The sequence below is a fragment of the Phoenix dactylifera genome, unplaced genomic scaffold (genome assembly GCF_009389715.1).
Source record: "Phoenix dactylifera cultivar Barhee BC4 unplaced genomic scaffold, palm_55x_up_171113_PBpolish2nd_filt_p 000233F, whole genome shotgun sequence".
In the NCBI taxonomy this organism is placed as follows: Eukaryota; Viridiplantae; Streptophyta; class Magnoliopsida; order Arecales; family Arecaceae; genus Phoenix; species Phoenix dactylifera.
Window position 1 is genome coordinate 452,783 of NW_024067734.1, and position 26,336 is coordinate 479,118.

The window sequence follows — 26,336 nt, forward strand, 5'->3', positions numbered from 1 at the left end:
TATTGTTATTATTGTTGTTACAACTTAACAATAATATGTTATATACCGTTATCCATAAGGTAACTTCAATACATGGTCAATGAATCTATAATAGATAGAGTTTAATTATTTGTTCTTTAAAAATAATTTTAGAAATAAATAACCTATTAGTTCATAATATGACTGAGGTGTTTCTTACTTAGCCCCTAATCTCTTTACAATTGCCATTTGTCCCTTGGCTACCAAATATATTTCCTCTTGTTGACTTTTAAACCGATTGCTGCCATCTTCGGACAAGTGTCCTTATGAATATTCTTGGCATCTTAAAGCACCAAGAGTCGGACATTTTTTTGATGAGGTGGGGGCACAGTGAAAACTGCTACATGAGGATGGGCTTGTCCCTTGCTGCCCTTTTTTTTTTTTTGTCAAAATAAAAAAAGAAAAAAGAAAATAAAAGAAGAAGCACCAAGAGACCCTTGCGACCTGTCGATTTGGAAAAGCGGCCATGCATGAGAGGACACACAACATGACGTATGCAGCTTCCTAAATTCCCTCCCTATTCAAGTAATTAATAATAATAATAATAATAAAAAGTATATGAGATTATCTCACCATCCATCTTACCCAATCAAGCTATCAGCATCTCTAGTCTTGTTAGACTTGGAATATATTCTTAACCCAATATCCAAAATATCTGGCAGGGATTCGGGCGTTTCCTGTTTTTGAGATTGGCGGCAAGGCAAGAAAGCTCCTAATATTTGTTGTCGGATTCCTTATTCTCTTCTTTCTTTGTTGAAACCTTCCATTTCCTTTCAACTGTTTCCTTACTATTTCCTTTTTTGGGTGGCATGAAGTTATCCCATCTGAAGCCAAAATCCAGTCATTTGCTTCTCTCTTTGCCAAAATTTGGAATTCTAGGACGGAAAAAGGTTCGTCTAGTGCATTTTGTGCGGTAAAATCCAATCTTTTTTTATTTTTGCCCCGGAAATTTGGGACTCTAGTTCTCGTTTCTAAAGGAAAGACTGCCCCTTTTCGTTCATCTCAGCCGTTACACCATTCAGGCAAAATCAAATCTTTTCCTTTTTTTTCCTGGAATTTTGGCTTTTGGGTTTTCATTTTCTGACGGAAGGTTGCCCCTTTCGGTGAATGCACTGGATTTGAACTGTTTCTGATAAGCGTTTCGCAGCGCTTTGGGAGTTTTTGGTTGAAGAGATTGATGAGGGTTGGGTTGAATTAAAGAGGTTTCCTTCTTTCTATTTAGAGGAGGTTGCTTCTCTTATGTTGCTCTTTTCTGGGTCAGACTTATCTCTTATCTGTTAATCCTCAAGAAATTTTGATGAGGGTTTGCTCCTGCAACTGCCGTTGCCCATTCATCTGCTTCTTTAAGCCATCACAACCTCGCCATTGCTTGACTAGCCCTCCGAAATCGGATGATGCAGGGCATGCTTCCTCGATCCCAATACCGATTTCTGCGGTTTTGGAGGAGAAGTCATTCGATGCGAAGGTTGAGGATGAGCAGACTAGAGAGGATGAGGGAAAAGTTGAGGTCTTTCTCAAGAGCAGTCTAAAGAAGCCGGCGGCTTCTGGTTCGAACAAAGTTGAAAAGGGGAATGTAAAGTGGATGGATCTCTTGGGGAAAGAACTTGACGAGATAAGGGAATTCGAACCTAAGTTGGTTTCTCTTCCTTCTAATTGTTTGTTTGCAGTGTTTATAGATTTCTTTTGGTCCGGTTTTGTTCTTGAAATTTGTTTATGTAAGTAGATAACTAGTGTTTACCATCTTTGCTTTAATGCTCATTGATTTATATAGGCAAGCCAAATTTCCAGGATTTGTGTCGTAGTTGAAATTCTGAAACTAAAGTGCCTCATCTGCATGCAGAATTGCCCCTCAGCCTGTGCTTTTCTTTTATTTTTTATTTTTACGCATCAATATAAGCAGAGGAGGATGCTACAATATGAGAGCCTCGTATTCTTCAAAAAATTCTTGATAACCTTTGAAGTTCAGCATGTTAGGATGTTTTAAATATGATTCTGTATGTTATGTGTTGCCAACCTTCCATTTAGAAAATGCTTGCACAAATTACTCCTTTGCCACTTCTTTTGAGGTGCACCACTCCAAGGGTGATGATATCTCATCGAGTCACTGAGATTGCTGTATCCATTAATATATGCTTGCTGATGTGCTTTTACTTTTACTTCTGCAATTTGCTGGCCACCTGGTCAAAATGAGAGACATGCGCTTATTTTCCTTTTGGAAATACTTTGTAAGTCCTTGCCAATGACCTATTGATGGATGCTTTATAGTTTATTCATGCATATATGCTGAATTTTGGAGACTGACCTTGTTGTTTCATGAAAGATAATGAAGGTTCTCTTTAATCACTTTCACATGTCACAAGAACTTGGGGAGAAATTCAATGCGATAACCGAGTTGTGAATTCTCTTTATTTACTTAAAGAATACTAACACATGCATATCTGTTAATTGAAGTTCCTCGGGGATGGGGCACATGGTTTGAACCCCTTTCTTAACCCTAAGGGTAGAAATTCCCTATTAATACTAATTTGGTTGAGAATTGAGGTAATGACCACTAAGGGCATTTGTTAAGAAGATGAAGTATTCCTGTTGTCATGTTTTGTTGGAAATATAATAATATGGCTAACTGAATTGCTTACGTTGATTTTAGTTTGGCTTAAATGAAAAGTAGATGCAGGGCCATGTTATCTAGACTAAATATCTTAAGTTGCATCCACTTCTATTGATTTTAGCTCATGAAGAATAGAAACACCTTTAGCATGCAGAGTATATTATTTATATACACATAAAATCTAAGTATATTTATAATTTCTTGATTCTTATTAAGGTTCTAAATATTGAAGTAGGAACCCATACTGGTCATGGGCCAGGGCGTGTGTATACATGCATACACACATACATTTGGGCTAGATATGCTAGAATGCTTTTGATAGCATTTGAGCTCAAATTTGTCCCAATGAAAATCAAGGATAGAAAAATCTATACCATTGGTCATGATCTACTTTGTGTAAAATGCCCGAAGAAAAAAAAAGCATTTTTGAAGTAACTTTCCTGTGCATCAGATGGATATAAAATCAATGATTTTAAGGGTGTGATACCACATTTTGGTTTGATCTATAGTATAAAAGCATCCAACTCAGCTGAAAATTAATATGTACATGTTTGAAAGTAATTAGATCAAGATCAATGGTTTGGATTTGTAAATTATACAACCTACGATATATTTTTGCTTATTAGGTATATATGTGTTTGTCTATATAAAAATGTACCAAGCATTGTGCGGTCAATACGCCTTGATAAAATGCAATATTGGGCGGTTTATGCCAATTTGCTAATTATTGAGGCATCCAAGAGTCTGCCAAACCAGTACCTATCTGGTATAATATCGAACAATTGGTTCGGGGCTAGTACACTCGAGCCTTAATACAAATATAATTAAATATTAGTAGGTCACTTGAGCTGGAAATTTGATAATTTCATCTTGAATTTTTCTGGGAAACAAAATAAGTACTTCTTGTGGTATAAAAGGCCAAAATGAGGATGCATGCAAGCACAAAGTTTCTAGGTAGGTAAACATTGTTCATTTGGTGAGGGGTAATCTATCTCCCTCTGCTTGATCTTCATGTTAGATGAAAATAAAGAGATGACTTTATTTGGTACACAGCAAAAGTACTAATGATGGTTGCTTAAGATTGTGATGTAGTCTCAGGACTCCATCATAGTTTATGTTTTTTGTTGTTTTTGTGTCTTCTATCCAAAACAATGTTTAGGCTTGGATTTTCAGTCGAGTCATGTACTAGTACTGCCAAGCAAAAAGGGTCCACCTAGTTGTGATAGAAAATAAAACCTAACTCCAAACCACTACATTTAATTGCTTGAGTCTTAGTCTTTCTTCAATGCCCACAGTCATCACTCATCTTTAGGAACAGAGAAGGATGGATGATAGTCTTAAAAATAGAATTGTGCATGTATGGAAGGAGGAAAGTTAGAAAAGAGAAAAAAATACGCAGAAATCTGCAGAAAACAACACACACAAAAAATATTGTTCACGAAACAGTAACCCGACGCATTACCGTTCATGGAACAGTAACCCGACCCGGTTACTATTCACAGAACAGTAACTCGGCATATAAAAAGAGAGGACAACAGCCAAAAAAAAAGAAGAAGAAACTCTAAAAAGGTGAGTGCCACGATAGGCGAAGCCCTGAGAGACTCTTTTCCTTCCACTTTCATCCTGCTTTTACCAATTTTTTCTTGGAGCCACCTTCTTGACCCCGTCATCCTTCATCTCGATACCTTGGTGGAGCGCAGCCTGAAGATTCTCAATGGATTGGAGGGACCAAACCCGCAGAGGTAATTATTCGACTAGTTCTATCACCATCTTTTGCCCAGCCCTCGTTTCTTAGTCCATCAATCATTATCTCCATCCATCATCATTACAATCGTTGCCATCTATCACATCCTTAGAATCTGAGTCTATTGGTAATATTTTTTTTATTATTCTGTTATGGTTATTTTCAATTTGCTGCAATAATTATATTTCATTGATTAGACTTCATTAATAAGATATCTATCATGTTTTGTTTTGCGTTCATATATCTCTATGATGTTCTTTTGGAATGATGAGTATTTGCTGAAGTGTCTAATCAATTGCACCATAATTGATTATTATGAAATCAATCTGTGCCTGTAGTAATCGATTATAGGTTGCACCAGATTGTTTGTGTGATATGCATGAATGAGTGGTAGATTAACCTTATAATGATGGTTAATAGCTATCACATTTTGGTATCACATTATCTGTTTATTTGGGTTATTGATGTTATCTTGCAAGAAAATTTAGTTGTTCTTAATGTATAGAGATACGGGTGCAAATGGGTTGGGTCGGACTGGGTCATGAATAACACCAACCTAACCCGATTTTTTGTTCGAGTCCTAATGTTGGACACAGACCCAATCTAATAGAAGATTAGGTTTGGTCCATGGCTAAAATTTTTGATCCAATGGGTCATTCAGGTCAGGTCAAGTCCATATACAATCCGATCCCAACCCAAAAAATTCGGATCCGGGTCGGATCCCTGTATTTGTCATTCCCTGTGCTTGGTTTATTTTGTAATGAGCGAAAATTACAGAAAGCAGGATATGCAGGACCATATAAGTGAAAGTGCCTAAGAATCCAGGATTGATGCCATTACAAACTAGCCTAATAATGATAGGCTTAATCTTGTTAGCTACAAAAAAATATTCTGATCATGTATGCAATATTTTTTTTTGAGTAGAAAAGAATTGCATCTATGCTAATTCTTTTTACTTAGCAGTGTATTTTCTGAATTTATTAGAATGCACCTACTACTATTTTTTCTAAACATACTACTAGAAAAGCATACATAGGCCAAGATGAGGAATATAATTTTGATAATGACACATAGCAAAGTTCAACAGCTGCAAATGACTCATCATGAACCCATCTTTTTCCACATAGCAAAATTATACTCTATTTTCCTTTCATTAGTTAGAACTTCCTTCTTAAGAGAATAATGGCAAAATAGTTTCTTCCATTCCTCTCCTCAAACATAAGAAGAGATTAGAGAAATAGAGAGTGAGAGCCCCTTAAGCACCCTTGCGGGCCCTAACGGTGTACCAGGTTCAAGTTGGGTTGGGTTTGGCTAGGTCATAGGGTAGGAAACCCAAAATTGCCCCAAAAATTAAACAGGTCGGTTCGGGTCCAGTCGGGTTGGGTCATAATTTAGTAAACCCAGATCCGACCTGAAAAATAAAATAGGTCTAATTTTAGAACCCGACCCGGTCTCATAGGTGCTTTAAATCGGGTCTACACGGATCGGGCCGGGCCGGGTCATGGGTCAACCCGACCCATTTGCAGCCTTATATAGAGAATGCTCGTATTTTGTTACTAAAGATGGACATTGTCACTAGAAGTAGTTCCTATGGAATTTGTGAGGGGAAAATGAAAATGATTGAGCTGTGCTCCCTAAGTCTCATGTCAAATCCATCTTGTTTTGAATTAGAGTAAGGTAGTTCAGGTGGAGAGGTGCTTTTGTGATGTTCAGTAACAGATATGCACCTTGGCAACTTAAGGGAACATTTTATGAATAAGGCATATAAAATTTAAGGGTTAGATTATTGGCACTTGGCCTGAGTGAACAAAATGAACATTGCAGAAATGAAAATATTGATGCAGATGTGTTATATGTAGTATAATTGTTATACTTAGAATGATGAACAAGTATGTTAGTTCACAAATTCTGTACTAAATGATGTATATCTGCTGGTGAATTAGGAAGTACTTGAAGGCATTCAAATCTGTAGTGATCTGAATTATCTTTTAATCTTCCATCTTCTTTTCTCTGCAACTACTGTAAACAGTGTAATTCTGAATGAGGAGTTGTTGGATAAGAAGCAATGCAGCAAAACAAGACCAGATCTAATTTCTGATCTGGTAATCAGAAATAATCCTGCTGTATAAAGCATATTACAATGAAAGAAGAAGAAAATGAGAGGAGAAAAAGAGAATAAGAAGAAAGGAAAAGGAGGCTTATGGCCTTTCCTTTATTAAACTTCCTGCTTAAAATGCTTCGATCGACAATCCCTTTACTGTCTGCTACAAATGCTTATAATTTGCTTCAGCTAGGCCCTAATCCTGCTTCTATAAGGGCTCACAAAATACAAAATAAAACTGAATTTAGAAGCCACTTGGTTGACTTCTATGAGGACTACTAAAATAAGCAATACATTAACTAGTGACAGCAGAGTGAATCCCAATAAATATGGACTGAGCAGGCATCAATTTGGCTGCCAAAACAACTCCAAAAGTCCCTAGAAAAATAACCCAAAAAAATAATATGAAAATTGCTCGAAAGTTAAACAAAAACAATCATAAAGCTTAAAATGGGCCCGGTCATCTGAGTGTCTAAAATTCGGATGGCATCACGAAATGATGGATAAACCTATTGAGATGGTATGCACATTTACTTGGACTATTGGAGATTTAATAGGCCCTGTTCAGGAGAGGTCTTTAAATCTATGTTGAGGGTTTCCTAAAGAGGAGGGAAGACTTAAGCTAGCTTGGAAGGAATTATATGGATTTGGAAACTTGTTGGTAACATTGGAGGTAGCTCTTAAAATGAACCATTGCTGAACAAGGATTTATAAAGCTGACCTTAAATAGTTGGTTATAGATGATAGTTATGGTTATATTTATCATTTTTTAAATAAAACCAAATAATATCTTGGTGACTAAAAGTAACAAAAAACTAAACCATTTAATCCTATTGTTATGAGTTGCGTAAATAAAGATATAATCATGGATGAGCTAACTTATCTTTTGGCATTGTTTATTTAAGTTGGTGATAGCCGCAAATTAGGTGAGGTGCCTGTTTGATATTGTTGTACCTCTTGGGCTGATAGATTATTATGTAACAGAACCTGCTTTAGAGTTGTTCCACAATGCTTTATATGATGGTTTAGTACATCAATTGCGGTTTGAAGTAAAACCATCTCTTAGCTAGAGGTCGTAGGTTCTTTCTATAAAATCTACCTTCTGTTGCCTTCAAAGTTAGAGGAGCTCATGTTGTCATGTAAACTAGAGCCCTTCGCCCCTCTGTTTTGGTGGGTGGGGTTGAGGAGTTTCATCACATTTCTCTCCATGCATCCTAACATGTCTTGCAATCAATTATAAGGGCTGTGAATGCTTTTACTCAGAGTGAGGTTTGTGAAGATTATGTAGAATATATGAAGTATTTATAATGTTAAATATGTATTTAATGGTCATTTTTCAGCAAAAAAGCTATTCAAAATGGGCTATGTTAGGAACTGTGTCCTTACCATAACTTTGTGCACCTTCTTAAGCATTCTCTGATAGGTTGCATATCATTCTTTGTTGGTCAGTGCCAAGTATTGGCATTATATGTGTATTGTTTCTAGTATTAATAGATAAGTGCTTGATACATGGTACATAATATTGGAGAATTGAAAATAAAGGATATATTCATGCTTAGGAGAGTTATCTTGGTTGCTATTTACATGCTACAAAAACTATTTCATACCTAACTTAGAAGTTTATATGGTGCGTTTGTATAATTAAGAAGGTAGAACAATTTGATACTTTAAGTACATAAAAAACAATTGAATGTTTGTGTTGTAAAGAGTTTTCTTCCTTTGAACAAAAATATTATAGATATTAAAATTGTATACATAGTGTTTAATTATTATTGATCAAACTAGGCCATGTACATTATTCATAACATTTGACAAAAAATACAAATAGAGAATGCACCATTTGGGCTAGTGGAAATAATAGTTTATTATTTCATATATAAAATTTTTAATATTGCATATCAAATTCTAGAGTTATGTGGATGGTGCATTTATGTGGATGTTTCAATGAGTAAAGTAGAATGATTCCTTCTCCAACAAAGAAAAGAATATTGTATCAAAATAAAGTTTATGTGCTATTAATGAGATTTAGTTGTGTAATATCAGGAATGTATTGAAAGTTCATGGTCTAGGAAGCAGCATTACTCTATTTGTGAAGATGACAAGATTGAGAAACTTATGGTCAAGTAGCAAACATAATGTGCGTGCTTGAGTGTCTAGTCAGCTACCTAAGGTGGAAAACCTTATAAGCCTTAAACTATGCATACCTTTAGTGATATACATAAAGGGGAGAATAGAAAAGTGAAGCTATGACCAGATATAGAATAAAAAGAAAAAATAATGAGAAAAATGTAGAAGGGTTGAGAAGGTAATAGATAAAAGAAGACCAGCTGCCATATGAAGAAGAAGATGAAAGAATAAGGAAAAGAAAAATAACTATCTAACAGTTTAGTTATACCTATATCATTATATCTATATCATTAATTATATTAGTTATATCTAATAATTGAAAGAGAGGGGTGCCTTTGGGAATGCGGACACGTGGTGCATGGCTGTCATCAACTCGTGCTGCTAGCTACTATACTGGTTTCCACCAGCCATTGCTTCTAGTTGATCTCATGGTGACCTTCATTTATTGGCTGTTGTCAACACATATCCTTCCCACTTCTTCACCCTCCACCCTTTTCCCCAATCCCGCAATATGACTTTTATGTGACTTAATTATGGAAAGAAATGGAGGAGGAAAAGAGCCCTTAAAGCATAAGGATTTAAGTGCATGGGTAAAGCCAAGATTTTAATGCAAGGGAGGTGAAGTGTTAAGACTTAAGACTTTGTCACATTCATCACATCTTAAATAGAAAAGTAATATCAAAACTTAACTGAAGAAAAGTAGACACGACATCTCATTAAAAAATAAAGAAAATAGATACGTTAACTATAATTGCCTGTGACGAGTCTCCTTATTTTCAGAGTGTCGCATAATCTTCTCCTTGTCAATGCTATTAAAAATGTCTTGATTAAACAATCATTGATCCATCAGTTCCCATTTAATTATGCAACTGGATGTTTACCACAATCATTGTTGAAAAAGTCCTCACAATTGTGGTTGTTGCAACAAGGTCAGAGGTAGCTTTATGAGCTCAAAATCTAATGGACGTAAAATGTGCTTCTCAATCATCTTTTCATCAAGACTTCCTATACCTCTGAATCATGAAAAGTTCATGTCCGAGTTCATACCAAGAATGCAAGTCAAACTGATTTTCAAGTGCTATGACTTCATGTCATGCCCCAAGATCTGGACTTTTTTTGAAACCTGAGGTGTGACCATTATAACTGATCAAAATATCAGAGAAATTTGTTCTGAAAAGAAACCATAAATTCGAACATAGCATCCAAAAAGTTGATCACAGTCCATAACTCTTAGATCGAAATCCACACTCAAACTACAGTCATATCCTTTTATAAACAATACTATATCTTCAAAGACAAGCAACTAATCACAAACTGAGACATCGCTAACACCGCTTAAATGACCACTAGATCCAAATGTCAACCACAAATATCAAGTTCACTTCTTCAAATAAGTACACTAGAGCTCTTGCTAATTACTCCGGATAATCGTATAATAAACAAAATGAGCTACAAAGCTCACTAACTCTACCATGATCAAAGAACTTGAGGATCCTAAAGAAACAAACGATTTTGAAATGAAACACATCATTAAATTATCACTGGCCAGTAGGTACATACAATACCAAGACAAGGTATCAGCCAGTACCCAAGACATTTCTTTTTTTAAATAAGGTCTAAAAACGCTGTAATCTTGATACAATGTGGTACCAAGTAGTGCAGGATCAATTTGGGATTGGTATAGGACAGTTTGGGTCAGTTTGGGCTACTTCACCAAAGCAACCATCCTAAGGGTGCCAGGTTCCCAGCTGCTATGGGCTGGTATGCTTGACATCTGAAACCTTTGTATGGTTCATACTATTTACATTTGTATAGGAAGTATACTTTCAACATATTTCTACATATGATTCATATAGCTTTCATCATCTTTTATGTGGCCAACATAGAAAATTGATATTCTTGTTTAATTATTTATGATTTAAATTCTACTCCATTGGCATTTATCGGCTACACTCTTACACTTATCATCCAGTCTCATGCTATATTTTCAAAGGAGGGAAGTCCCAAAAGAGGAGACATGAAAGAGTAACAGGAGTTATTTTGTGCACATATTTTCTCTTTTCCTGCATGTGTTAATTCACGTATATGTAGTTTCCTTTAGCAACCATGGAAGCAAATGGATCAAATGTACATGCATTTTGCATTTATTCAAATTCCCCATATATTTCAAATATTCAATCAAGTATATTTTTCTCATGCAGATTAGTAATTAAAATTGTTTGCTTAATAACCTCTGTTTTTATAGTACATGTCTGATGTTCAATTAATTCCTACGTGGGTTAAATCTTTGAGTTTTCTCCTTTCTTTCTGCTAAAAAAATGTGTTATTTAACTTGTATACCTTGATGAATCCAAACCATTCTATCAAGGAATTTCCATAAACCAGAATAAAAAATTTGATATTAATGATGCAAATGAGTTTAGAAGGTTAAATTTCTCTGATCCCATCCTAAGTTAATCAATTCATCATGGAAAAGTGAATTACTAATTATGAATACAAACTCGAAACCATGCAAGCCAGTTGTCTAGGTATAGATTACTTGTAACAATAGGCTACCTGATTTGTGGCCGTGTCAAGTATAAATATTTATTCGATGGTCTGGGTCATTCTAGTTAATGCGGTTCTCCAAATGAGCCTTTCTTCAGGTTACTAAACAAGGAAATAATTATAGAATTTGGAATCCTCAAGTTGAAGGATGAACAAGTACCAAAATTGATTTATTTTGAAAATTTAGATTCTTCTAGTGCAGAGAGAAAAGCCTTTTTACATGACATTAAGTCTTAGAGGACTTTGTTTTGGCCATTTCTGATCAAAGATCTGCAGAACTTTTCTAATATAAAAAGCTAGACTGCTGTTCGAATTCTTAATTTCGAAATTTGATGGATACCACTAGTACAAATTGTCACATGTGAAATCTCCAATTATTTTCTTCGTGATCAATCACAATTGTAGTAATTCCTGAGCCTATTTCTGCATTCTCATAGTTGTGATATGCTCAATCATTTGTCGCATGCTTCTTCCTTAACTATGTCTATTTGATTGCTTGCTTAATTTAAATGATTATAATACTTATGAAAATATCATACGAGTAATGACCATATGCTTGGTGGATCAAAGTACTAAGATTTAAACTTGTTGGAGACAATTCCATGTATCTAACATTGGTGCTAGGAAGCTCTCTACAGTACAATTGCAATGGTATCAATGAATTTTGGGTAACTTGAGTTTGATGGACCTATATTTTGGTAGGTCAAGGAATGAGTTATCTTCTTGCTTATGACCACAGATGAATGTATATTTATATCTTGAAGAAATTGTTAGATCTCAATTAAGCCACTCTATGTTTCATGGTGAAAGGAAAAGATGAAGGTAGCTTTATATCCAGGCAGTATTCTACTGCAGCTCTAAAGGAGTATTATTTGATGCCCTTCCAGAGTGACTATATCCCAATTGCTTGCCTCAGGAATCCCCTGAATTGCCTGGTTATATTTATACTATTCTTCTATGATTATAAATAAATATTGATTGGTCACTGTGGTCTAGCCTCCTTTTCAGGTGTTCAGCTGTCAGTAATGTCAATGTTTAGGAAAATGCTGTACACTTTCTTCCACAAATGAACCTTGAACTTGAAGGCCTCATCTGAACATTTTGGTTGATCTTATGATTGATGCTTATGTGATTTTGTACGCTTAAATTCTTCTCTTAAACAATCTTAAATTCTACTCTTAAACAGAGAACCTTATTTTTGTTTGGTGATTTTTAACAATTTACCATTTTATATACAGTGAATCAGGAGAAGAGGATAGTGATAGCAAACCAGCTTATACCTGTGCTATTCAATGAGCCAATGAATTGGAAATTCTTTGGGGAAAAGGCCAAGGAGCCACTCCTATTCAGCAGCTAAGGTGAAAAGAGGAAAAGAGGCCTCAAAAACTTTTAACTTTGTTTGGGGAATCTCCATGTACAGCTCCAACTGAAACTTGTTAAGCTATCGAGCAGCATGTGCCTTTTGTGCTGTGAAATGCTCTGCCTGTCTCAAGTAGATTCCAATGCCATTCTAGCACTTGCTATTGATCACTTGGATATCCAGCTCCAGTTGGGAATCATAAACATTTCATATGTGAAAGTTAGACTATTTAGTTTGGGATTTCTTGCTGATTTTTGCATTAATGATGCTTGTTCTGTCGATTGATTGTGCCATAAGGTTTATTCAATTCTGTACATTATGTTTACATTTATTTGTTTTTTTTATCCCTCTCTCCTTGCTTTATCCAATTCGATACATGGAATCTTTGTCCAAGCCACTTAATCTAATAAGGTGGCAGTTGCAGACTTTTCGAGGTAGAGAAATTCCACTAGTCAATATTGCTCTTGTTCTATTGGTTATTATAGGTAAATTATGATTCATAGGTTAATATGACTTTGAATCACCTAGTAATGAGAGATGCATTATATATTAATTTGGCAATGATTTGTAGTAGGAGCAGCGAATAAACCAGCATGTAGTTGCATCAGTGGATCTTTTCTAGAATTTCTTTAAGCATATATGCTCAGTTTAAGTAATTATTTACAGTATCATATATCTATTGCAACAATCAGGCTTGTGGGGAAGAAGATGGTCGTAGTGATCAGCTCTAGTTTGTTTTGTTATTACCAAATGTAAGTAGTCTCAGAGAATGTCATGAACATCACTATTCTTTGCTATCCCATTTTGCCTGTTTAAGCACAGATTTGGGCAAACTTTTGCTCATTTGAGGTACGGTCGCAGGATTTTGATGCTCCCATTTGATGGTATAGCCATATTTCTGCTTAGAATCTCCTTCTCATAGAGCTTCACCACCATTAAAGAATCTCCAAGTATGGAGTCCTATAAGTTTAGCTGAATCACATGTTGTACTTCATGTAATTTGTGTTTGCATATCACAACTAATCATTCTGTTGGAGAGGTTTAGAGTGAATCTTGATCAACCTAAAATTCCGGTCAAGCTAATGGTTTCAGGTTGAGCTTGGCCGAGCTAAATCTTAAGCGAAGCCTAATTTCGAGCCAGGCAAAACATGAACCTATTAAAAATAGCTCGTTTCCTGGCTGGACATGAGTTCCAACTTGTTTCGAGCTGGAGCTTTAGCTTTAAAGCTTTGTTTAAGTAATGCTAAACCATATGTCATCAATCAAAAGGAATTAAACTCTATACTTATGCAACCCATTTTATTAAACATTATTAACACGTGCAGTGCACATTTTTAACATAATAATAAGTAATTAAATATGAAGATATGTAATGAGTAATTAAATTGTATTAGATTATATATATATATATATATATATATATATATAATAATTTTATTAAGAATTTGGTAATGGAGAAAGACTCTCTTCTTCCAACTTCATCACATTCATACTCGATACACTGAACCAATCAATAAAAGCTCGCTATCTAACCGTGGGTTGATCATTCAAAGCTTGCCACAAAACCTAACCAAAGAACGTGTGGAGAGTCTTATGTATCTCAAACTCTCTTCATAGTTGGCAACAAGTTGGCCGTATTACTAACTATTTCCTAATAAATACAGTATCCGAGCAAATTCCGCTATCAAGATATATTGTTTGTTGCCTTATCAACCAATATATAGCCTCAAACTATTTAGCTAGGAGTTTCAGCCCTCGCCTATATATTGTATTTTCAGGGAGCTTCTAGATAAATTCTCTTTTGACTCTCTTACATTATCTTTCTACTCTTTTCAGGTCTCTTTCTATTCATTGAGAGTTGTGTTTGATTTAGACATCGAAGACCCGCTGCCTGACATATTCAGGTAGATGAACTTTTAGTTTTTGCTCTTTTAGTTTAAAGCCAGCGTCGGAGTGTCATCCAAAGCCGTTTCTCTGCCATTTAACTCAACCAGAGACTCGTCGTGGAGGCATGCCGCGATTCTATCTAATTTCTCTAATCCAAATAGCAGACGAGCTGGAATCTCCAAGGACCACCGCTAACTCGGTGTGTGTGGGTCGGATGGGTTCCCAGCAGCAGCGATACTTATCTCAAAGCAGGAGATGGGCGAGATGCAACGGTTGCCTGCACGAAAGAACATTAGACAAGGCATGCGGTACGGTACTCGGCGGAGCGCGGAAACTATCAGATCAGGGGTCGGCGCCTGAACGCTCCTCCTTGCCGTAATGCTCAGGTTCTTGACAGAGCCAGACCTCAACCTCGTGCGATAGGGCGCATCGCCGCCGTTGGAGCAACATCTTGACGGGTCTGACAAGGGATACGAGAAGTGATATAAGAGCGTGGCTACGGTGAGCATTCACTCGAACTTCTTCGTGTACAGAGCACTACCAGGGCGATGAGGAGGAGTTGAGAAGGATGAGTGATGCATGTAGCTCAGAATTTTCTATGTATTTATTTGGATGTTTATGAAACTTTTGTTCATGCTTACGTTTTTAACGTTTTGGATGCTTATTTACAAATTTTGTTTGAATGCTAAATAAAATTCTTGGCTGCAAGGCTTTTAAGCACTTTCAGGGAATTGCAGCATCGGGAAAACTCACGTACATAATTTGTTTGATAAAATGCCCAGGAGAGGAGGAAGATGACGCGACCTCCAAAGTTATCCAAAATTAGTCGAGAGCCCTCACAAAATCTCACGTGCCTCGTTGATTGCTTTGGCATTCAGCTCCCATGTCGGTCTTTCTCATGGTGAGAGGCTCTTGTTGAGAGATCTTGGAATGCTTAATTAAGTGGAACTTCCACAAGCCAAAGTCGATATGGCTTTGGGATCCCAATCACAATATTTTTCATTTCAGGGACGTTGAGATCACGCCAACCCCTAAAGAGTTCACGGGATCCTAGAGCTTCTTCACCTTGATGTCGTTTTGGACTTTATTTCATGCAACGGGAAGGCCACCGAAAGTCCATGGAGGAGTTCCGCAGGGCTTTGGAAGAGGCTGACTCCTACCAGGCTACGTACGTATATCGGGAGGCGAACAGTGCTACAGATTGGGTTGCTTCCTTCGCGGCTCATCACTCGGAAGGCTTTTTTCTGTATTGACCATGGGGCTATGCCTATGCTTCTGCGCAGCATTTTATTTTTTGATTTTGTTGGCCATCTTCACACTCGTCAGGTGTGAGTCGCCGATGTACCCAAAAAAAAAGTCAATGGGGGAGTTGTTTGGCCTCCAGGGGACTGAGGGCTATGTGTCGGGGTCACACTTCTTCAATTTCACCTACCAAAACCTCAAGCAATCCTAGACCTTCCAATATCGGATCAATGGCTTCACTTTGTGCTTTATGAAGATGGCAAACTTATGTGGGATGACAGAGACTAACAAAACCAAGAGGTTGGTTGTTGCATATAAACTCCTCATGAAGAACATAGGCATTGTTGACATCTAACTGGCCAATTCTTGGAGATAGCAATAGACAGGACAACTCGAATTGTGGTTAGTTTTATAGGGTAATTGTTATTGCTTATGGACCCGAACCTAGGTGATCTATCCATGACCAGAATGAAGCTTGGATGAAACTAAGTGAAGGTCTGAACCGATTGATGTTGAAGAATCAGCAGATAAGTTGTGGTTAGGTGTGAAATGCCACTCGAATCCAGAGCTAGCCGGTTCTCCTCGAAATGCGGCAGGTTTGACCATTGGACTAAAAATTTCAGTGAAGTCCCCACCAAGTTGTTAATTAAAACCAAGATGAGCTTTGTAGCGTTCAATGGTTCCATCACTACGTTTCCTGATGCGAAAGTCCCATTTACACCTGACAACATTCATGTTAGAATGCGAAGGAACAAACGTCCAGGTCTTATTTTGGAGTAGGACATTGTACTCATCAGACATAGCAGACATCCTTGGGGTGTTTGGTAGCTTGACAAGAGGTGGTTGGTCAAGATGATAAAGAGTCATTGAGAGTGGAAAGAAAGGCCGTCGGGAAAGAATTTCGAGTGGAGAAAAGAACTTTAGATTTACAAGTACCATCACGGGAACGGGTGATCATGGGATGTCATTATGTCAAGACATGGATGAAGTATTAGATGGTGGAAGAGAAGTAATCTTAGTGAGAGGTGCTTTATTGTCGATGAACGAGACATTGGTAAAGATGCACCGGAAGATGATGTATGAGAGTTAATATCATCTCTGTACAATAGATGTAGGAAGATATTTTCACTGAAAGTTTTAGAGCGACAGAAGCAAAAAAGTGCATCAGATTTTATTTTGATGGATAAACTAAGTATAATGACTGAAATCATCCAAAAAAAATTGATCGATAACCTCTAACGGATGCAACAGGAGAGAGTCTCCAAATATCACAATAAATTAAATATAAATATACTGGAGAAATCTGAGAAGAAAAAGGAAAGGGTAACTCATCGCTTTTAGCCATTTGACACGATTCACAAATTGCACTAGTGTTCAGGGAATCACTAAAGAGAAGCTTCTCATCAGACTTCGAAGACACAAACATGGAGAAGAGAGATACCCCAAACATCTATGCCAGATGGTAGCAGATGCCCTCCCTAAATCCAACAAAAGCAAGTTGGTTGGTATGTGTTGGATCATTTCAAACTAAAAGGAAATAGAGACTACCATTGAAAGTACTGTCTCCATGTGAAGATCCTTGACAATCAACCCCATGAAAAAAATTCAACAGAATAGTTATTATCATGAGTAAGTTTAGAAATGGAGAGAAAATTGTGTCTGAGGAGCAACAAGAACATCATTAAGAGAAAATTGAGAATTAGGGGTAGACAACGAAAGATTACTAGTATGTATGATAGGCAAAAATTGTTACTATCGCCAACCATGACTTGATCGGGGCTGGTATAGGATTGAGACTACTCAAGTACATTGGGATCATTGGTCATATTGGTAGAAGCACCAGAATCTAGGGTCAGAAGCGGCTCAATACATTTAGGAGCCTAAGGCGATCTCAAAAGCCCTAACATAAATGCATTTGGGGGCCTCAATGCATAAATAAGAAAAAAGATAATAAATTTTTTTAGGTAAGAGATACGTCCCAAAATAAATGCATTTGGAGGCCTCAATGCATTTATAGCTATAAAGATATGTAGCATTTGAGGCCCCCAAATGCATTGGCGGTCTCAATGCATTTGGACGCTTATCTTAGAAGTCACTATAATGAATGCATTTAGAGGTCGGGGCATTAGACGACCGTCTCAGTCGCCTAAGGGTTGAGCCGGTCCTATCTGGGGTCCAAGAGGCAGCAGGACTAAATTGCAGTAGAGGTAATGGAGAAGATACTTGAGGTGTGATGTGTAAACTGGCAAAGGCTGGTGGAAGATTGCTAATATGTCTAGTAGTATAGTGTTACACATATTTGTCTACTTTGTGCTAACAAATTTGGCAACGAGAAGAAGAGCACGGGGATGTATATGCACTTTTTGGTACTCGAGGGATATATATCTGAGTTGGAAATTGAGATGATAAAGTTATGAATGGAAATGAAGATTCTGGCACATACTTCCCATCATACATAGTAGATCAAGATTCTGGTACATGATTCTCGTCCATATCTCCTCCTATCTCTTTAGATAATCTCGTACATTATTCTGGATAAGTCATACATGGAAGATGAAGATTTTGGCACAAAATTCTCGTGCATATCTCTTCATATCTGTTCGCATGGTTCCCATGCATAACTCTTCATAATTCTTGAATAGGTCATACATAACAATGATTCCTAGATTGATCATATACATAATTGATTCACTTACCATAACTTCGTATTTTATGAGATTACTTTTGCACCTTTACAATATACTTAAAAATACGAACGATTTGAAGTTGCTATAGCAGATAGGATTTGCGAGCAACAGATTGTTGTTGGTATAATTACGCAAGTGAATCCCATATATCCTTCAAGGATGATTGACCAAGTATTTGTACAACTAGTCCCTATGATGATATAGCTTTTGACAAATCGATCCTGTTTGTGCCAAGCAGCATACTCTAGGTTTGACCCAATTGTTCCATCCTTGGTCTTGATGATGACCGGTGGTGTTGGTGTTGGTGTTGGTGTTGGTGTTGGTGTGGTCCCTCCTTTAGGTGGGATCCACATCATTTGAAAATTAAAAAAAAAGATAAGATAATGTGGCAGTGTTTCTGTTTTCCAAAATAGCTTGACCTAGTAGTATAGTAACCATAGGAAACTGAGTAATGTGGACCGCGGAAAATAGAAAAGAAAACAAGAAGAAAATGAAGAAAAAGAAAAAGAAAAGAGTGCTACTTTATCGGATTATTAGATAGTTAATTTTATTCAGATTTGGCTAAAAATTCAGTATGTTATTTCTGACATTGAGACTTACAGATTGAATAGTTTGGATCTTTGATTCAACTAATATTGAGCAGGGTATCAGGCGTAGGCTGGAGGAATGCCAGATGGAGGCTCTATCTATATGGGCAGGGTCACTTTGGTTTGGTCGGTGCTAAGCTTGATACCAGTGTACATGTTAGCGAACACTACTATGCCATTGTCACTACTAAGGTCTCTGGAGCAGCTGTTCATGAACTTTATCTAGGGCAGACGAGATGGCAGGGGTGGTATTCACCTGGTGGCATGGGAGGTGGTCTGCTAGACATCCAGATAGGGTGGTTTGCCAGACAGCTAGATAGGGTGGTCTGGGGATTCACTCCCTAGTGGCAGGCGGGAGGTACTCGCTGCGAGATGCATTGCCAGATTATCTTGGAGCCGGACAGCTTGTGGAGCGCCTTACTGAGGGCCAATTATAGAGCGCACACGACGTTGGCTAACTTCCAACCAGTGTGGCACTGCTCTTTCATATGGAGGAAGATCTGCTCACATGCATCGTCTGTGCTGGCGCAGATCAGGTGGGCCATTGGTGATGGTCAGTCCATTGATCTGCTCGAGGACAAATGGGTGGCGGAGCATCTGCTGAGCCGGCTAACGATGACGGTTGATTCAGCGAGGTTGGTGGGGCTCACAGTTAGTAATCTCGTCATCTCCGGTGATGGTAGGTGGGACGAGGTGCTGAACAGAGAGGCTTTCAGAGAACAGCTGACCGAGAGGATCCTTGTTATCCCGCTACCTCATGAGGCCATGATGGACAGGTTGGTTTAGTTGGCCACCGAGAGGGTCAGGGTTCGCTCAACTAATCTGCAAGTGGTGATGGGTGGTAAGGGCTCTAGGCGACTTGATGATGGTTGGATATGGAGGATGCGGGTCCACCCTCGGGTTGCCCTGTTTGTCTAGAAGGTGGCCTAGGGACGCCTACCAACCAGGAGTGTGTTGGCTAGGAGAGGGGTTGAGATTTTTCCATCATGTGTGGATTGCCCAGAGGCAGTAAAGATTGTCAGCCATGCCTTATTACAGTACCCACGGGCCGCACAGATCTAGAGGAGGGCATCATTTTCTCTGTCGAGGTCCACTGAGTTTGTAGAGGATTTACTTCGGCAAATGAGCTTAGCCATGTGGTCTCCGAGTTCTATTGGTTCGGATGTTGTTGGTGCCTATCTGGATTATCACATTTGGTTGGATAGAAATGACAGGATCTTCGAGAATAGAAGAGTTCCCCTGAGGTTTTTGTGGATAGAGCTATCCATCAGGCCGCTGAAGTCACTGAGGTTATTATGGTTGTTTCATCTAGGATGGCTAGGAACATTTGAGTCTCCCCCTCTGCTACTATAATGCCCAGGTATGTCTTTGCATATTGGGAGGCCCCACATTCTAGTCACCTAAAGGTGAACTTTGATGATAGTTGCCAATTGGCGGAGGCTGCACTGGAGTTGCATTTGTGATCAGGGACCATGATTTTAGGCTGATTGCTGAACGAGGGCAGCGTACCTTCGAGGCATCAGTTTCTGTGGCAGAACTGAAGGTTGTGTGGGAGGGAATCTCCTATGCAAGGCGAGTGTTAGAGGCCGGAAGTATCATCCTTGAGGGGGACTCATCAAAGGTGATTGAGCAGATTCTATAGGAGGGGCCAGGGGAGACAGATCACCTGCTTCTAGTTGACATTCAGAGGTTGTTGAGGGAGTGTGGTGCCTTCCAGATTACGCATGTGTTCCAAAAGACGAACAGATCTACTAATTAGGTCGCCTCCTTTGCTGCTCACCAATCTAGAGAGATCCTCTGGACTAGTGTTGTGTCAGTTCCTCCACCTTTGTGTTGTATGCTTTTTCTTGACTCAGATGGCAATGCTCTCGCGAGGTTAGTGTAAGCAACTAATGTACCTACAAAAAAAAAAAAAAAAGCTTTCTCCATTGATTATTTCAAGCATCAACACTTAGTAAGATCCATTCTCTATTTTGTTGTTTATTGTTGAAATCCGTCTTATTGGTGATGAATATTCTTATTGTGGAGGCCAAGATTAAATCTTATTGATGTTTGTACATCTTCTAGTTGAATTAGAAAGAATCTATTATAATTCCATTATTCTAAGTAGTAAAGGTTTTTGGCTGAACTAGGTTCCATAATTTTTCTCTTCACATCGAAGAATTTTCTATGTTAAAAAATTATGTTAGATTATTTTTCTTGTTAATTGCTTGAGTAGATGGTAGAGATTATTGTTGCTTGGCGAGTGATGTCTTATTTAATTACGCAAAGAGGGAAAAGAAGTTTGCGGCATCATTATTTCTTGATTATATTTTTCCAACAGGTGAGATATGCTATCAATAAATCTTAGTAGATCTATACTTATGAGAATTGACTCAAATTGATCACGTCAAACAAGGTAATTGGATCTATTTAACTTCATATAAATAAAGTTTTGTATGTTGGTGATGGGCAAGGTTGTTTCAGTGAGTATTTTTTTGGTGGTTGAAGATGAAGTTTTTGTTATATGTGTTGGTGTTTCGAGGTTGTATGTAGATAGGTGGTGGTCAACCTAGGATATGGAGGAAGAGGAGGAGGGCTAAGGAGTTGGGGTAGAAAGTAAAGGGGGCAACAAAGGGTGGCTTTGATACCATAAAGGAAATAAGATACTAGGGTTCGAGTGTAATGTTGTGATGTACTTGAACTGGGTCATCGCTCAAATTTTATAGTAAGGGTTCAAAGGTAATCTCATCAAATACAAAGTGATGGTATGTGAATCAATCATGTATGATCAATCTAGGAATCACTACTATGTACGACCTATCCAAGAATCATGTGTAGGATTATATGAAGAGATATAAAGATACATATACAAGAATCACATGCTAAAATCTTCATCTATCTTGTATGACTTATCCAAGAATCGTAAACAAGATTATCTGAAGAGATATGCAAGAGAATCATGTGTTAGAATCTTTCCATTCATAACTTTATTAGAAAATAATATTTGGTGTAAAAAAATATTAATATTTTTATATTATACTTTTATTCTAAATATTTTTTAAAAATTTAATATTTTCATAAAACAAAATTAGACCAGTGTCTTGGACCCTTAACTAGATCAATCTTCATGGAGCTTAATAACCAGCCCATAGATCCCTAGTTATCTATATATCGCATGTGATTTATATAAAAAATTCTATTCCTATCATTCTTGTGTTAGGAATTGTATCCTAAGAGTCAATCGTCAGTGTGCTGATGATTAAATTTTGTAAATGAATTGACAAATTAATAAAATATTATTTGGCATTGTTCATCATTTCATTGTACATCTTCAAATGAACTCTTATATGATGAAGTCCATAGGACTTGTTTTATGATAAAGGAGGATTTATCTTCAAGTTCTTAAAACTATTCGCGATCAAATGATATGTTGTTACTAGGACGACAGCATTATCGAGATTAAGTTGTTGTGTGACATATACATTGGTTGTCCTCTTAATCAAGGAGTGTGGAGACACTGATATGTCACACAGGTAAAGTATAGGAGTACATTTCACTGAACGTGACCAATTTCGGAACGCTCTACTGTCAAGAGATGTTCCGAGTGGATATGGATATAAGTTTGGCCCTCTGACTTGAGACCGCAACCTGTGACTAGCAAGGAACTCACTGTACTTTGGTACCGGACTATCTGAATTTCTAATTCAGTGACGGAAGATCACTGGGTATAGTCAAGTACTTGCGTAGTCAGTTGTGAGTCAAGATGAAATTGACCCCTCCTGGAAATAGGAGATAATGCCTTGTGTTCAATTTAGCAAAAGCTTGGCTAGGATAATCCTTGTGAGAAGTCACAGGATTTCTAAAGTTGAATCACATCATGGATGCACTTATTACAGAGTTGACAGCACTCTGAAGTCATCCTGGCATTTAGGAGTCATAGGGATAAATTATACAGTATCCATAGTCCAAGGGTTCTTGAATGTACCATTCGGCCTATCCGGACGTCAGGTACCATTGCTAGATGGTCATTTCGATTAGTACAAGAAGTTGTTATTGTGCTACCGGCTTAGGTTCGAACCTATGGGGTCATACGCATAGAAGTTTATAGGTTGATCAAATGGCTGATTAATGATTAAGAATCATTCAGGAGTAATTTGGTCAATTCGATTGACAAATTATCCTAAGCAAAAGTTGCATTAAAATAATTATTGAATTATTAGAGGGTTAATTAGTAATTGGATTACTAATAAATTCAATTTGATTGAATTATTGGACTTTAATTAAGCCAAATTGAATTAGATTCAATTTGGGCTAAATTAAGGTTTGACTTAATTCAATCGGGTTCGACCCGACCCGATTGGGCATACCTAATTGATCGGACTTGACCCAATTGGATTGGGATTGACTCTAGTCAATTAAGAGTCATTATTATGAAGAATTAAGTGGAATTAATTGCAATTGGATTGCAATTGGGCTGATTTAATGAGCCAAATCAAATTAGGTTCTACCCAAATTAATTTGGGTTCATGATTAGGTCAATTTGATTAAATCAAGGTTTGTGCGGATTTTAAAGACCACATGTCGTCGTAGGATGAATATGACTTAAGTCATGTTCACACTATGCGAACTTTAAAGTCCACATGGCGTCGTAGGATGCATGCTCCCAAATCAATTAATTCTCCTAATGAGATTAGGAATCCTAATGTGATTAGAAAATTAATCAATTGATTAAATGGACACATGTCATGCATCTATGAGCACAAGGATTGGACACTTGGCATTAATCCAAGGGTGGGTTATAGTTCCATACTCCTAATAAGATTAGAAGCCCTAAACCCAATCTATAAAAGGGTAGCAAGAGAGACATTATAAATGAATTCTCTCCTCTTCCTCTCCACGCCAAGGGTTTAGTGATTATGATTTTTTTTAAGAACTTAGAGTTCTGAAAAATCCAGAAAAGGGTCACTTCATTACTTCTCCTCTTCTCCTTCTTCATCTTCTTCCTTCATCTCATAAGATCAATCAAAGGTTGATTGATTTTAGGAAGAACAAAATCAGCCACAGCAGGGTTCCGCGCAAGCTAGCACTTCCGCGGGATCAAATCAACCCAGAGCTTCGCGTGGATCATCCGTAGAGGCCAGACATGTGTGTGGCTACGAGGCTCGACTTTCAGATCTTCAAATCCAACCTCTTCATCATAAGGTATGAGATTTATTTTATCTTAGTTATGTTTAGAACTTAACAAGGATTGCTGATTTTCTAATTCTATGATTAATTATGCTTATAGTTATTTTTACATAAATAGTTTAAACATTCCTGTAATTTATTTTTGAGATATGATCTTCCTTGCATGCTTGGAATTAAAGAGTTTAATTCTATCTTTCCGCTGCATTTTTTTGAAAATTTTTAAAATTACATGCATGCAAAAATCGACTTTTTTTTTCAATTGGTATCAGAGCCAGGTTGAATGTTTAAACAACTTATGCTTAAAATAATTGTAATTAAATCTGAGATTTATAAATATATTTAGATCAGATCTAAAGAAGATTTATGATTGATTTAATTACTATTTTTGCATGATTAACTAGATCTGAAATTTGGATGTATGTGATGCATGTTTTATGATTAATATATGTGATATATTGAACATGTAAAATTTGAAATCTTAAACTTATTTGGATTAGATCTAAATGCAATTTATGATCCTTTTAATCTCTGATTTTGTAAGACATATAAGATCTGAAAATAAATGCTTATGATGCATGTTATTTAAGTTAATTCATGTTAGTTTATATATGTGATATATGAACATAAATCATTAATGATTTAAACATGAATTAAATATGAAATCAGAATGTTTAATTCATAAATTTAGATCTGATTTTAAGAACTAAAAATTTGTAATTAACATCTAATTTAAGACTTATACAATGATCTAAAATTTTTTTTCATAAAACTACACTTAATTGAGAATTAAGTGATCTAGAATTGTAAATTGAATTTCAATGACAAATTGCATAAATCTTGGAGGTTTGGGTTAGCTCAAGTCAAGTTCTCTAATTGGGTTAGACCTAAGGTTAGAATCAAATTATGGAATGATTGAGTTAACTGATTAAATCTAACTAAGTAGTAATTAGATCAAATCAAGATAACTCAATTCAATTTACAATAGTTATAGATTGATCGGTTCCATGTCTTTGATCAGACCAAGATAGAACTTGATTTAGGTTCCGTGGTTGAGCCCGAGTCATTAGGATGGTCAAAATCCAAATTGATTAACCAGTCGGTGTCTAAGGTAAGTTTGGCAGACTCGATCAGTGGTTTTTAATTGGGAGCTACTCGCACTGATGCGTCTTTGTCGAGTTAATGGCATATCCCTTCCACCGATCTCACTTACCTGCCCGATTTGGTCAGTTATTTTTTGATTGGATCATTTAATGATTCAAGTTAACCCATGTCTGTAAGGAAAATCAGTTTGACTGATTTAGGTGCCTCCTTAACCGGTTTGAATCTAATTCTTTATAATCTGACTTGGTGAATTCAGTGGAAGAATTTAGGTAAACCGGATCTTCTTATCTATCCTAATTTAATTCTCTAAAATTATTAGGTCCTTAAAATGAAATAGTTATGGGGATAACTAAGTCATAGCCTCCCATTAAGTTAGATGATAATGAGTTCAATGTTTCGATAATCATTGGAGGCGCCACACGCCTGGTGCTTATCGGGCATTGAAATTGTCATTTGATATATGATGAGTCGAGTGTACTTTCAATAGGTGGTCAGGTGGGCCGAGCTACACTCGGGCTTGGTAATCTATTAGTTGATTATACGGAATCCTATCATTTAATGGTTGGACCTAACCAAAATCTTCGGTGGAGGCGCCACACGCCTGCCAAAGAGACTAGGGCAAAATTATCACTAGAAATTGTTTGATGAAACAATTGGTTCAGAACCTACCAATAGGTACATATGGGTTGGCCGAGCCACACTCGGGCCCATATGCGATCAATTGGGTTCTAGTGCTCACTAAAGATTTAAGTGTAATTCTTCGAATTTGAGGTAGAGGCTATAAATTTATATAAAATGGTGGGAGGATCTTTAGACTAAAGTCCAAGTCTTTAGGGTATTGTCAATTCATATACTGATAGCCGATTTTCTTTTTATGCAGAAATGGCCACTAATTTGTCACTTCGTTCATTGTTGGATAATAACAAGTTGACTGGACCCAATTTCAATAACTGGCTTAAAAAACTTAAGATTGTGCTAGAGCATGAAAGGATCCTTTATGTGATAACGGATCCAGCACCTGAGCAGCTTACTGCTAATGCACGGGGTGCGGTCAGAGAAACTTATCAGAAGTAGCTCAGTGACCGTATCACTGTCCGATGCATTATGTTTGCTGCAATGAGCAACGAGTGCAGTCGCCGGTTCGAGAACGCCCAACCC

The 26,336-nt window shown here is 37.1% G+C and overlaps 1 long non-coding RNA gene and 1 other non-coding gene across 2 annotated transcripts; both read left to right on the forward strand.

Moving 5' to 3' along the window:
- The first annotated feature begins 622 nt into the window (after window positions 1-622).
- On the forward strand, window positions 623-12,857 carry LOC103718371. The gene is made up of 2 exons (XR_003387754.2): window positions 623-1,650; window positions 12,384-12,857. It is a non-coding gene; the product is annotated as an uncharacterized LOC103718371 (transcript).
- A 1,021-nt stretch (window positions 12,858-13,878) lies between these two features.
- Window positions 13,879-15,041, forward strand: LOC120105212. Its single transcript, XR_005507577.1, has 2 exons — window positions 13,879-14,409; window positions 14,557-15,041. It is a non-coding gene; the product is annotated as an uncharacterized LOC120105212 (long non-coding RNA).
- Window positions 15,042-26,336: the final 11,295 nt, after the last annotated feature.